The sequence below is a fragment of the Pinus tabuliformis genome, chromosome J (genome assembly GCF_031772625.1).
Source record: "Pinus tabuliformis cultivar Carrire ecotype Pingquan chromosome J, CPIR1, whole genome shotgun sequence".
Taxonomy (NCBI): domain Eukaryota; kingdom Viridiplantae; phylum Streptophyta; class Pinopsida; order Pinales; family Pinaceae; genus Pinus; species Pinus tabuliformis.
Window position 1 is genome coordinate 125,884,650 of NC_142295.1, and position 11,074 is coordinate 125,895,723.

Here is an 11,074-nt window from a genome sequence, read left to right on the forward strand (position 1 = left end):
CCATCGCCATCAGCCATTTTTGCGTTTTCTCCATATCCGTGCATCCATTTTAAAACCTGTTTCATGGGGAGATGCACATGGGTGATAGTAGCCTACCCCAATAGTTTCAGCCGATTCCGATGCATGGTTTCCGAGAAATCGATCTCTGAAATATTCAGCCATTTTTTATTTTTCTTGAAATCCGTGCATCCATTGATCACGATTTTGCTATGGGAGGTGCATCATGATGATAGAAACATGCTCAGCAAGTTTCAGATTGATCCGCTTTACCGTTTGGGAGAAATGGCGAAAACAAGTTCTGGTTCTGTGACAATGCAACAACAGCAGCTTGAACGTGCAGATTTGAACGTGGAAACAATTGTCTGGAGCTTAGATCTGGTCAGAGGACACCTGCACAAGGAAAAAAAACCAAAAATTAGCAGCCAAGCCACATGCAATCAGAAAAACCAATGCATGCAGCAATGACAGGCCACAGCAGCTCACGGCAGCCATTCAACTTCGAGGTATGTGACTGAAACTCATTCTTCTATTGCATAAATTTAATTTAAAAACTGCATGAATTAATGGAATGGTGGGATTAAGCCACGAATTATCAAGGTTAAGCTGATTGTCTTCTCTAGAACTCAGCCGGCAGTCACGCAGTACACGTGGACAGTTGACTCACGTGAAAATTTAAAAAACAGGAAGTGTTGGCCGTTTGAACTCTAGTGCAACTGATCCAGAAGAGAACATGCAGTTCATGATAGCACTGCAGTCTGCATGTGGCCACGTATGCCTGGCCACTTCACTTCCTCACCACGAATCACGTTGTAATTGAAAAACAGGCTCGGCTGACTCTCACCACCCACTCATTCATTTGCACCTGCAATGTTCTTAGCCGAAGTACGCATCCTCTGCTCCCACAATCTATTAACTTGTCATCCTCCACCAAGCTTTCTCAGCCATATTTTTTTTAAAACCCACCTATGCAAGGGCGTTCTACAGAAAACGGGTGGGTCTTCTACAAGAAGTACGACACAGCTTTCAAAAGCAGAGAAAATGGATTTTTCTTCGACAAATTTGGAGTCCCGAGAAAGATAATTGTTGCAGAGGATGCCAAGCGTCTTAATGCAGTAGAATTCAGTTTTGAGGATATTGAATCCACAGCTAAAGCCATCGGAAATGCCAGTAAAGCAGTGGTATCAATAGGACCCACAGAGGATGGACCTAGTTCCAAAGTTACTACAACTGATGCTTTGAACATTATTGAAGAATCCAAGCTAGCAAATGTGAATCATATTGTTGTGTTTATGAATCTGATGGAGGGTCTTCAAATGTTCTTGATGGAATCTCTTCATTTTTCAGCAACTTGTTTGGAAAATCAGAAATATCATTATCAGAGCTTACTGAAAGAATTGTGGAAATGGGATTAAGTTACACTATCCTGAAGGCCAGTTCCACAGATGATTTTATTTCAGAGAAACATTGCAACCTTGTTCTTAAGGCGGAAGGAAGTGCAGACGTAAACAACAAAGTAATCAATGCAAATTCAGCATTGCATTCCATGGTTTAAGGTTTCAAAGACACAAGTTGCATCTGTGGTAGCTGAGGTTTTCGCAAGCACTTCCATCTCAGAGAACAAGACTATTGATGTTGCAGCCAACCCTTCTGCACCTTCTCTGCCAGTTTATGAGCTTTTAAGTGCCATTCCAACAGATGGAAGAAAGGAAGTTTTCGCCGAGGCCCAAGCGAAAGCCAAAGCTGAAGAAGAAGAGTGCATAGCTGCAGAAAATTCACGAAAAAAACAGGAGCTTGCTAAACAACTTGAAGCAGAAGCAAAAAGGCTTGCAGAAAAAGAAGCTGAAGCCACTGAACTCGCTGCCCAAGTCAAGGCAGGTGCTGCAACTACTTCATTCGATTATCTTGCAAGCAAGGCTAAAGCATTCGGTGTAGATATTTTTGGGGCAACGAAAATGATGACAAGTTGGTGACAAGCCAGAAAAGCACAACCCTACAGATGTATCCAACAACATCAGTGATTGGAACACTGGCATTAAACCAAGCTGCCAAAATAGAGGGGGACAAAACCACACTAACACCCAGGGAGAAAAGACTACAGAGTAGAATGGAAAGGACTGAACAAGTCCACGTCAGTGAGGGCACCTCTAAGGTAGCCACAGCCAAGCTGAAAGGAAAATCACCCACAGCCAAGCAGGATATAGTGGTGCTGTCTGTTTCTACAGGAAGCCAGAACTCAGTTACAGGACTTTCTACAGGAAGTTTGGAAAAAGGGCAGCAAAAGGAGAAATTGGCCGAGCTTTTAGCTAAGGAGGCCACCAGGGCCATCAAAGATGAGGAGAGAGATTGGTTGCTCAGAGGATGAGCAACACTTTCAGTAGGGGGGTGATGATGAGCCCCAAAAATGGGCAATTATTTGGGCTCATTCAACCTCCTAATTTGACTTAATCCACCATTCTCATTAGTTTATTGCATGTTTTTTATTATATTTATGTTAATAGAGTGAATTTGGTTAGTCATTATGCCAACAAGTCTAATGGGTGCTTTGTGTAGCCTTTTTGGTCAATTTGGAGACAAAATTGAAGGTCTTAATGAGCACTTGGCAGCCAAATTCGTGGGAAGACAAGGGAGAGGATTTGTAGGAAGGTGTCCCCTTCATTTATGGGCCCTTACCTCGAATTCTCCACCATCAGCTCGGAGTTCAAGGGCCACCGAATCAATCAGCACAAGGGCAGCCAAGCAAGTCAAGTAGGACTGCTGTTAACTCCAAGTTTTGGGCAGCCGAGTCCCTAAAGTTTAGGAGGACTGTTGGGTCCTCAATTTGTATAAATAAGAAGGCTTAGGGCCTCATTTTGGTTAGCCAGTGGATGTTAGCTAGTTAGCCAATAGATAGTAGCTGGTAGATAGTCATTTCGTAGTCTTGTTGTAGCTAGTTTGTAGTTCGATTTTTATGCAATAGATTAGCTTTGTTTTCAGCTCATTTTCAAGTCCTTCTAATGGACAGTTTTGATGTAACTCTTCATTTCTTGATCAATAAAGATGAATCTAGCTTTGCACCAGCTCTAAATCTCTCTTGGGAGGCTATAGCTCTTGGGGTTGGGCCCATCTCAAGCGCCCAGTACCTCCTTTGTTTATCTTTACGTGTTTTGTTGCGTTCTTAAAATAAAATCTGCTATCTAGATTTAGATCTTTCTTTGTTATTTAGATTTCTTTTGATGGTTAAAGTAGCTTTTTATGTTTGGAATAGAGTGGTAGGATTTATTCATGCATTCAGATCTTTTGGACTGTTCTTGCTCACGTGTTGTACATGGTTTCCTTGCAAATAAAGTTGTTGTCCATTCTTGTTACTGTTAGCTAGATCATATTAGGGTAGCATAACTAGATCTTTGTTTTCTTGCATGTCTTTGTTTGTTCAGTTTGAAAAACCACTTGCAGAGTACCTGTTATCCTTCCTTACCTGCCCACACTCCATCCAACCTACCTGCTTCATCCTTCACTTATAAACCTTACCTTACATTTGCCTCATCCGCTTACTTTACCATGATTCTCATCTTCTTGTGCAACATCGCTTCATCCATCCTTGAACAAATCCAATCGCTCCTTAGCCTCATCCACCAAGTCCTAGACCTCTTCACACCCCTATTTCACCTCCATACTCATTCCTCCATCTTTTTCCCTCCATCCATGCTCCAAAATCCCATTTCGAAACATCCTGTAGAAAAATTACAAAACATCCTATAGAAACCCCTGCAGACCTCCTGTAGAAGTTCATAAACACGGTTGCATGGCATCCAGACTTTGTGAAACTCTCGGAAAGAATGTTAGGGATCCCTTAGACCCTCTCTGTACCTTCCTGACCTCTTCCATGCATTTATCCTCCTTGATCCACCTCTGCACAGTGAAAAGCCAGTTAATTGCACATGCATGATAATTCTAATAACTTAATCAAAAATAAAAAAAGATGTTTTCTTCAGATAGTGATAACTTAGACACATGCATTTTACCTTCCTAGAAGTAATGGCATCTCTTTTCGTAGTTTGCATTCTCTCCTTTGCATCAGTAGGACTAGCTGGTAGAATTAGGGTTTGCTAGGGTTTGTGTTTCTTTTTGGCTTTCAGATTCTTTCCGCAAGTAGATTAGCTTCCTTTGAGTTAGCTTTCATCCATCAGTTAAAAAGCTTCTTCTAAGAGCTCATAGAATTAGCTTGAGCCCCTAGCGGACTTGTGCCAGCTGACCAAGTGACAACTACAGCAAGAGCTAGTACTTGTGCATACAGCACCGTCACTTCCAAGTTTGTTACAAACTACCGGGTTGATAAAATTAAAGAAGGGAGTTCCAGGAGTTGTAGCATTATTGCTACAATACTGGGGCCCACCACTATGTGAAGACAAAACTGAAAGGAAATCAACATCTTTTACATCCTCTGTTGATTTGGAAATAATTTATGAGCGATGCTCATCATCTGTTGTTGGTGGTTCGCTAGCTATCTCGACGCATTCCCCAACTTCCTTTCTGACATACCCAAGTCCTATCTGATAGAGTAATTCCTCCACTTTGATGGGGTTGACAATGCCTTGGCCATTAATGCCCAAGCCTTTTCCATCATACCCCATTTTCTTCAACAGTTTGGAGCCAAATTCCTGTGGTATGATTTTCAAAAACAACGAAATCATCATCAGGACTCATACATGAATTCGAAGAATTACATTTTACCTCACATGGGTCACGCTGCAGCTTTTCCAAGGCCTCATCCTTAGCTTGCAGTTGTTGTAGAAAACTCTGTTTTTCCTCCTTCTCTTCATGTAGAAGCATCTTCAATTCAACGTTCTTCGTCTGAAGATTCTATTTGTTGTGCTTCAGTTCTTCCATGGCCTCTTCTGTGGCTTGCAACTGAAGCTACAATTGCTCCTTTTCCTCTATCTCTTTCTGTAGAGTTTCATACATTATTTCCACCCTTTTGGAAATTTTGAGCATGGTCTCGTATATGCCTTTTTCATCCTTTGTGACTGCACATTCCATTGTTCACACTGCAATTCACATCCACGCAAAGACTGCTCCGATACCACTTGATCCAAGTCTGGGTGTGACAAAGGACCCTTCCAAGACCTTTTATTTTTGTGATGTGTTAAATTGCATTTTTTTAAAAGAACATAAATGAATACATCTGCATGTTGTAAAAAAGAGGAACATGACATTCATCAACACATGAAAACATAAGTCATTGATAACGGAGTTCGTCCAGGAGGGACCACGTCTCTAGGCCTCAGTGTCAAGATGGTGTAGGCCACTACATTAAGTGTTGTCAATAGTGATGATGTACATAAGAGTTGATGTCACATCATACAAGGAAAATTCCCTCATGCAAGGGTGGTTCCAAGAGATGTTCTGCTACATGAACTCTCACTCAAAAGGACTCCTATCTGTGTGACACAAACTCATGCATGATGATCATCCCACCAACATGGCATAAAAGGGATTTCAATGCAATCATACATGGTGACAACATGAGTATCCCATCAACATACAACAAAGGGATCTCAAACACAACATGACGAATCATGACAACAAGTACATCTCACAAATGATTCTGCATCACATTAAGCAGGAAACATGAAAACAAGTAAGAGACAAGATCCCACATCAAATATCAAACAGGGATCTGTGCAGCACAATGCATAGCGAAAAGAAGTATATGAACATACTAAATATACCTCACATCCAGAGGCCATCTGAAGAAGAGGATGTCAAACTACTGAAGCTGTTCATGCCATCAATCTCACGGCATTGAATCACATGAAAATGATTGCTCACACATGAATACTGACACCTGCACTCCACTTAGAAAAGTGGCTGAAAAATAGAATGAGAAAATGGAAAATCTGAAGACACCATCAGATTTGTGGCATCAAAGTGAAAACTCGACTGTCAAATTTTTGAATTCTGAGAAAGTGAGAATTTGGGGCTCAAGGAATCTCTTCGATTCCCACTAGATTCCTCAAAGATTCCCTCCTCCAAGTCCTCTGAAAATCGGCTACTTAGATCAGGAAATTGACTACACCATCAGGTTTGTGTTGACAAGAGGTGTAAGATTGACATAAAGTTTGTCCAATTTGGACACTATGAAAATTTCACCCTCTTGGAAATTTTTCTCCTTCATGGTTCCACCAGCATTTAAAAATTTAATTAAAAGAATATCGTCTCGATTTTTGTGCCTACTCCTGGTTCCTCCATGCTACCTTTGCACTGTCAAAATGATAGGTTTATATGAGTTTTCAGGCGGAGGTATCAATGGGGACCCTTGTGGGTCATTGGTATGGTTGGCGGATTGCATGGAGGTGGGTTGGGTTCAAACCCCGCCCACTCCAAAATAGCACACAAAAAAGTTTGGTTAACTGTTTTTTTCTTTCAAAAATGGCGCGGATTTGTTGGCGCATTAAATGGTGTTGTTTGTATAAAATTTTGAAACCAGAGGAGGGTTGAATGATAAATGGAGGTGTATTGAATGGTTGGTGTTTTGGTTGGTTCTTTCATGGGGCCACCCGGTGGTGGCCGGCCCACGTAGGCCAGGCGGGTTCAATCCCTGTCGGCCCTGTATTCATATTTACAGCATATGATTAGAGGGTTGGGTGTGGGACAGGTCCACCGGAGGTGGCCCACCCTCCCCATGTACCATTGTGTTTAACATATGACGATGAGTTCGGTTGGAGGGCTCGACAGGGTAATGGCCGCCGAGCCACATGTAATTTTTTTTTTTAAACTATGTTGTGAGGTTGAGGGAGGGCTGGCGGGGGTCATGACCCATCAGCCCATAAATAAAAATTTGTTTTTTTTTATTATAATTTGGGTCCGACGGGGGTGGCAGAGGTCATGGCCTGCCACCTAAATCATAACATTTTTTTTTATGACATTAATAGTCATTTTTTTTTATATTTTGAAATTAAGGGTTATAGGACAATTTAATGAGGCCACAATTTTGACCACTTTTGGGAGATAGGTTTCATGTCCCGGGGTCAGTCATATTGTAGGACATTTAAACCTGGCCCATAGTGCAACTTTGACTAGAACTTTGACTAGCTCGTTCTCCCTCATACGAGCTCAGATTGGAAAATTATTTGCATCGTTGCAATCAAGAAGATGAGATCTATGCTCTGGTCCTAGTACAAAATCATTCTGATCACTTTTATTTTTGAGCTTTCATAAGCCCTCTTTGTCCTATATGTATCTCTAGAGCCACCTGGATCAGGAATCCTATTCATTGGAGCTCAGCAGATCCTCCACAGTGAGTGGGGGAAGTCCTAACAACCGTCTAGAATGATGACGAAGGCCGGATGTAGCCACAATGGCCGATAATTTTTATCAATAAATTTTATAGTGATGTTTATTAAAGTATCGGTTATAACACTCTGGGACCTAAAAATAAATAATACACTAAGGAAATCAATCAACAAGCAGAGGGAAATGACCCTATCTGATGAGCACCGGTCACTGGAGATGAAGCCCAGTATCACAATGAATAATAGAGAGAGCTGGCCAAATGTACAGTTACGATTACTCCTGAACTTCACCCAAATCTTAGATTAAGGGGCCAAGTACTCTCGTGAAGATGAGCACACTTCCAAAAACCGAAGACAAAGTAGGTTCATCTGTGTTAGGTACCAGGGCAGCCTGCCCCAATCACCTTCTATTCATCCCTAAAATTATTTCCACTAAGGATACCTCAAATCACAAACACTATCAGGGGGGACATAGTCACAGACATTACACTATGTGGGCAGGGTAGCTGAGTCCCTGACTCAGTTCCGATATCCACGAAGGGATCCCCGATACACAAAATACCCATAGGAGATGTAAGAAAAGGTGGGCTACCTTCACTTACAGTTCAATGTTGTCTCATATTTAACTCTGCTTCTACTAGAGTAGTCCCAGATAGTCTGAGTGCAGAATGATTTCTCTCTTTAATGACACTAGTTTCGGTGTATGATCTTGGGCAGTTAACTCACACTGCCTATCCCAAGATCCTAGCCTAAACTAAAGTGTGTTTACTCTAAAAATAGTTGCTAATTGATTTTATTAGGTATATTTTAAATGTACTTTGTTAGAGTATTTGATAGGGGTGTTGACGTATGAAATTATATCGAACTTTGACTCAAATCATGCAAAAACAATGCTTGTAAATTTTCACTTTCGATGAATAAGTTGCTTCTACAAAGGGAGAGTCATTCATATATCAATATTTATTCCATGCATCCTATTCAGTAAAACACTAGCATAACCGACAGAACTTCAATGCTCACTAACAACTATTGAAACTGAATAATGCAGAACTTAACCAGCTAAGTAGAAAATAGTAAAAAAAATTTGTATTTTTCTTTTAATGTAAACAAAAACTTTAAGAAGTAAAGCTATTTTCTTAAAAAAAAAAAAATTTAGCATACAAATCAGTCAAACAAGTTTAGCTGCAGATCCCTGATCAGTCTACAAGAATATTTCCCAACCCGTGAGGTCACAGGGTAAGTTGTTTATTAAGAAATGGTTGACTAACGCTCTGTACTAGAGGCGACAGAGAGTTAGTTTCAGCACTAACACTCTGTTTGTGAGGGCACAATGCTTTATAAAGCACTTTTTCACTAGTAACCTGTGTTAGTGAGGAAAAATACTCAAAAAATGGGTTGTGGGGATCAGATCTATGGCTGAGCACTGAGAGAAGGGTGTTGTATGGTCCCGAGTGGTTGGAAAGGAAATGAAGAAGTACGGGAAGGCCTGGAAGAAAGAGAGATCAAGGAACTTTCTGGGAAAAACTGGCAACTAAGTGTAGTCCCCAATGGAGTCACCAATTCTGCTATAGGGATTAATGCACAGGTGTTTGGTGATGTTGAAAACCTTCAAGGATCTTCTCAGGATCCTCAGCAGACAGTCATATTAGCTACAGTTGTCACAAAGATACATGCATATCTATATTTAACAAATGAATATCAAAGCGAGAAGGAAATATTACCTCGAGTCTTAGTGTGGTGTTGCTGTAGAGCTCATTACAGCTAAGCGGAAGACCCTTGAGACGGCTCTAGATCAAAACCTGCACATATTAAAGACAAGCGTAATATCGCAGCATAAAACATTGATAAACAAATGCATGAACATATAAAAGGTATCTAGTTTCATATAACTAAGCCATTCATGCTAAAAGTTATTGAATAAACATATAAACAAGTTATACTACCAACTTCATGGAGTGGAAAACACAACTGCAGTTCTATATTGATGTAGAAAGAGTGATTACAACCATTAGTTGCATCATCCTTCCCTTACCCCTCCGGCTCCTCTCTCTCTCTCTCTCTCTCCCCCTTCTTAACCTCTTCTGATGCCTTAGTCTGAGACTCTACTTGACAGTAAAATAGGTAATCCTTTCAAATGGTTTGACCTCTTTCACAATTGCCCAAGCCTTGCATATATAGTTGCATGTAGGGTTAGGGTTGCCAAGTCCTTCAAAGAGTTCTGTTTAGGCAAAAGTAGTGGTGTTTCCATGCCTTAGTGCTCTTTCCCTTTTGCATACTCCATTAGGAATTAGTAATTCCCCCAAACAGGTCGAGTTCTGATGTTTCCCTGATTTTATGAGCTGACATAGGAGAGAATATAGGGATATTTTCTCAATCAATTCGCTCCTTTGACCCACAGAAACTGATGTAGGGTCACTAACATTGTTTCCAATGTGACAAGTAGAGTTACCCTAGGCACTAACACACCCTTAGGCTTGCTGAGAAGCTTTATAAAGAAGGTTGATAGTGTTTAGACAGTCTTAGCTTGACAACTAGGCCTATGAACTTGGTCACTCCTTCAATCATCATGTCTTTGTCCTTTGAGCTGATGAGGAGGTCATTTTCCTGTATAACAGTGAGAAGGGTGATGTTTTCTACTAATTGTCTAGATCTTTGTAATTTAGCAGTAGATGTTCATAATGTTATTGGTTGGTACAGATTTGATTCCGAAGTTCCTATGATTCAGTAGTGTTGGAGGTATACGTAGGTTTGGTTAGTAGTAGCGTATACACGCATGTTAGGTTCATTAAAGTAGCCTATGCATTCCGATGTATGATTTTTAAGGTTGCAACTGGTTCTGAATGATGATGCATTTTGCTAGGTTCAACACAGTTTTCTAGTGACAATGATCTGACTATTCAGATTGACTGATTATTGGTTGATGCAGTTATTATTATTATAGAGTTTGAGTTTCAAAGTTTCTGATGGGTCTAGTGTGAAACTTTGATGAAGCAAGGCCTTCATATTGTGTTTTTTGTACCAGGAGCATCCAGTTTGAATATTTATTAAACGTGGTCTCTGGAGAAAGAGTGGAGGTTGTAGCCTTCTACAGGCCAGTGCCTACATACTAGTAAACATATCAGCTAGTAAAAGAGCTCAGGAGTTGTAGCTCCCTTCTAGTAGAAGCTGGAGAGTGAGAGAAGGTTGTAGCCTTCTGCAGGTGGGTTCCTACGTACTGGTATGAGTCTACACCAGTACAAGATTGTAAACAAATTTTCTTTATATTAAAAAGAAGACAAAGACGACAACAGCAAGTGGTTTTTCTCCTGCATTGGATTTCCACCTTAAATCTTGGTGTTCATGTGTGTTTCTTATGTGTGATGGTTTAGTCTATTATTACTGGACAAAATTACTATTTAATAAAGTATTGATGCACTGATTAAAGAGGAACACATGATGAAATAACTAAATCAAAAGTTCTCTGGGTATACACTGGTTTCCTTAATAACAATTTCTTGCACATGCGAGTTCACTTCATTGAAGTAGCATATATAAATATGATTATGAAGTTGAAAAGTTATTGAATTGTAACTACTGATTCACCCCCCTCTCATTATTATTTCCAACACTAGTCATACTAGCTACCTCAATGATTTTTTCAACAAGTAGGTTTGTGTAGCCGCCTCAAATTAGGTTTTCACCTAGGATAATTTATTTTTCACCTTTTTTTTCTCTTTTTCAAACCCATTTACTGCCTCATGAAGGTTTTCAATCAATGAGCCAATATCAGGCACCTCAAAAGAAGTTTTCACCTAATATTTTAT

At 40.3% G+C, this 11,074-nt stretch overlaps 1 pseudogene; it reads left to right on the top strand.

Moving 5' to 3' along the window:
• The first annotated feature begins 965 nt into the window (after positions 1-965).
• On the top strand, positions 966-1,970 carry LOC149225932 (protein PLASTID TRANSCRIPTIONALLY ACTIVE 16, chloroplastic pseudogene; annotated as a pseudogene).
• The last annotated feature ends 9,104 nt before the right edge of the window (positions 1,971-11,074 follow it).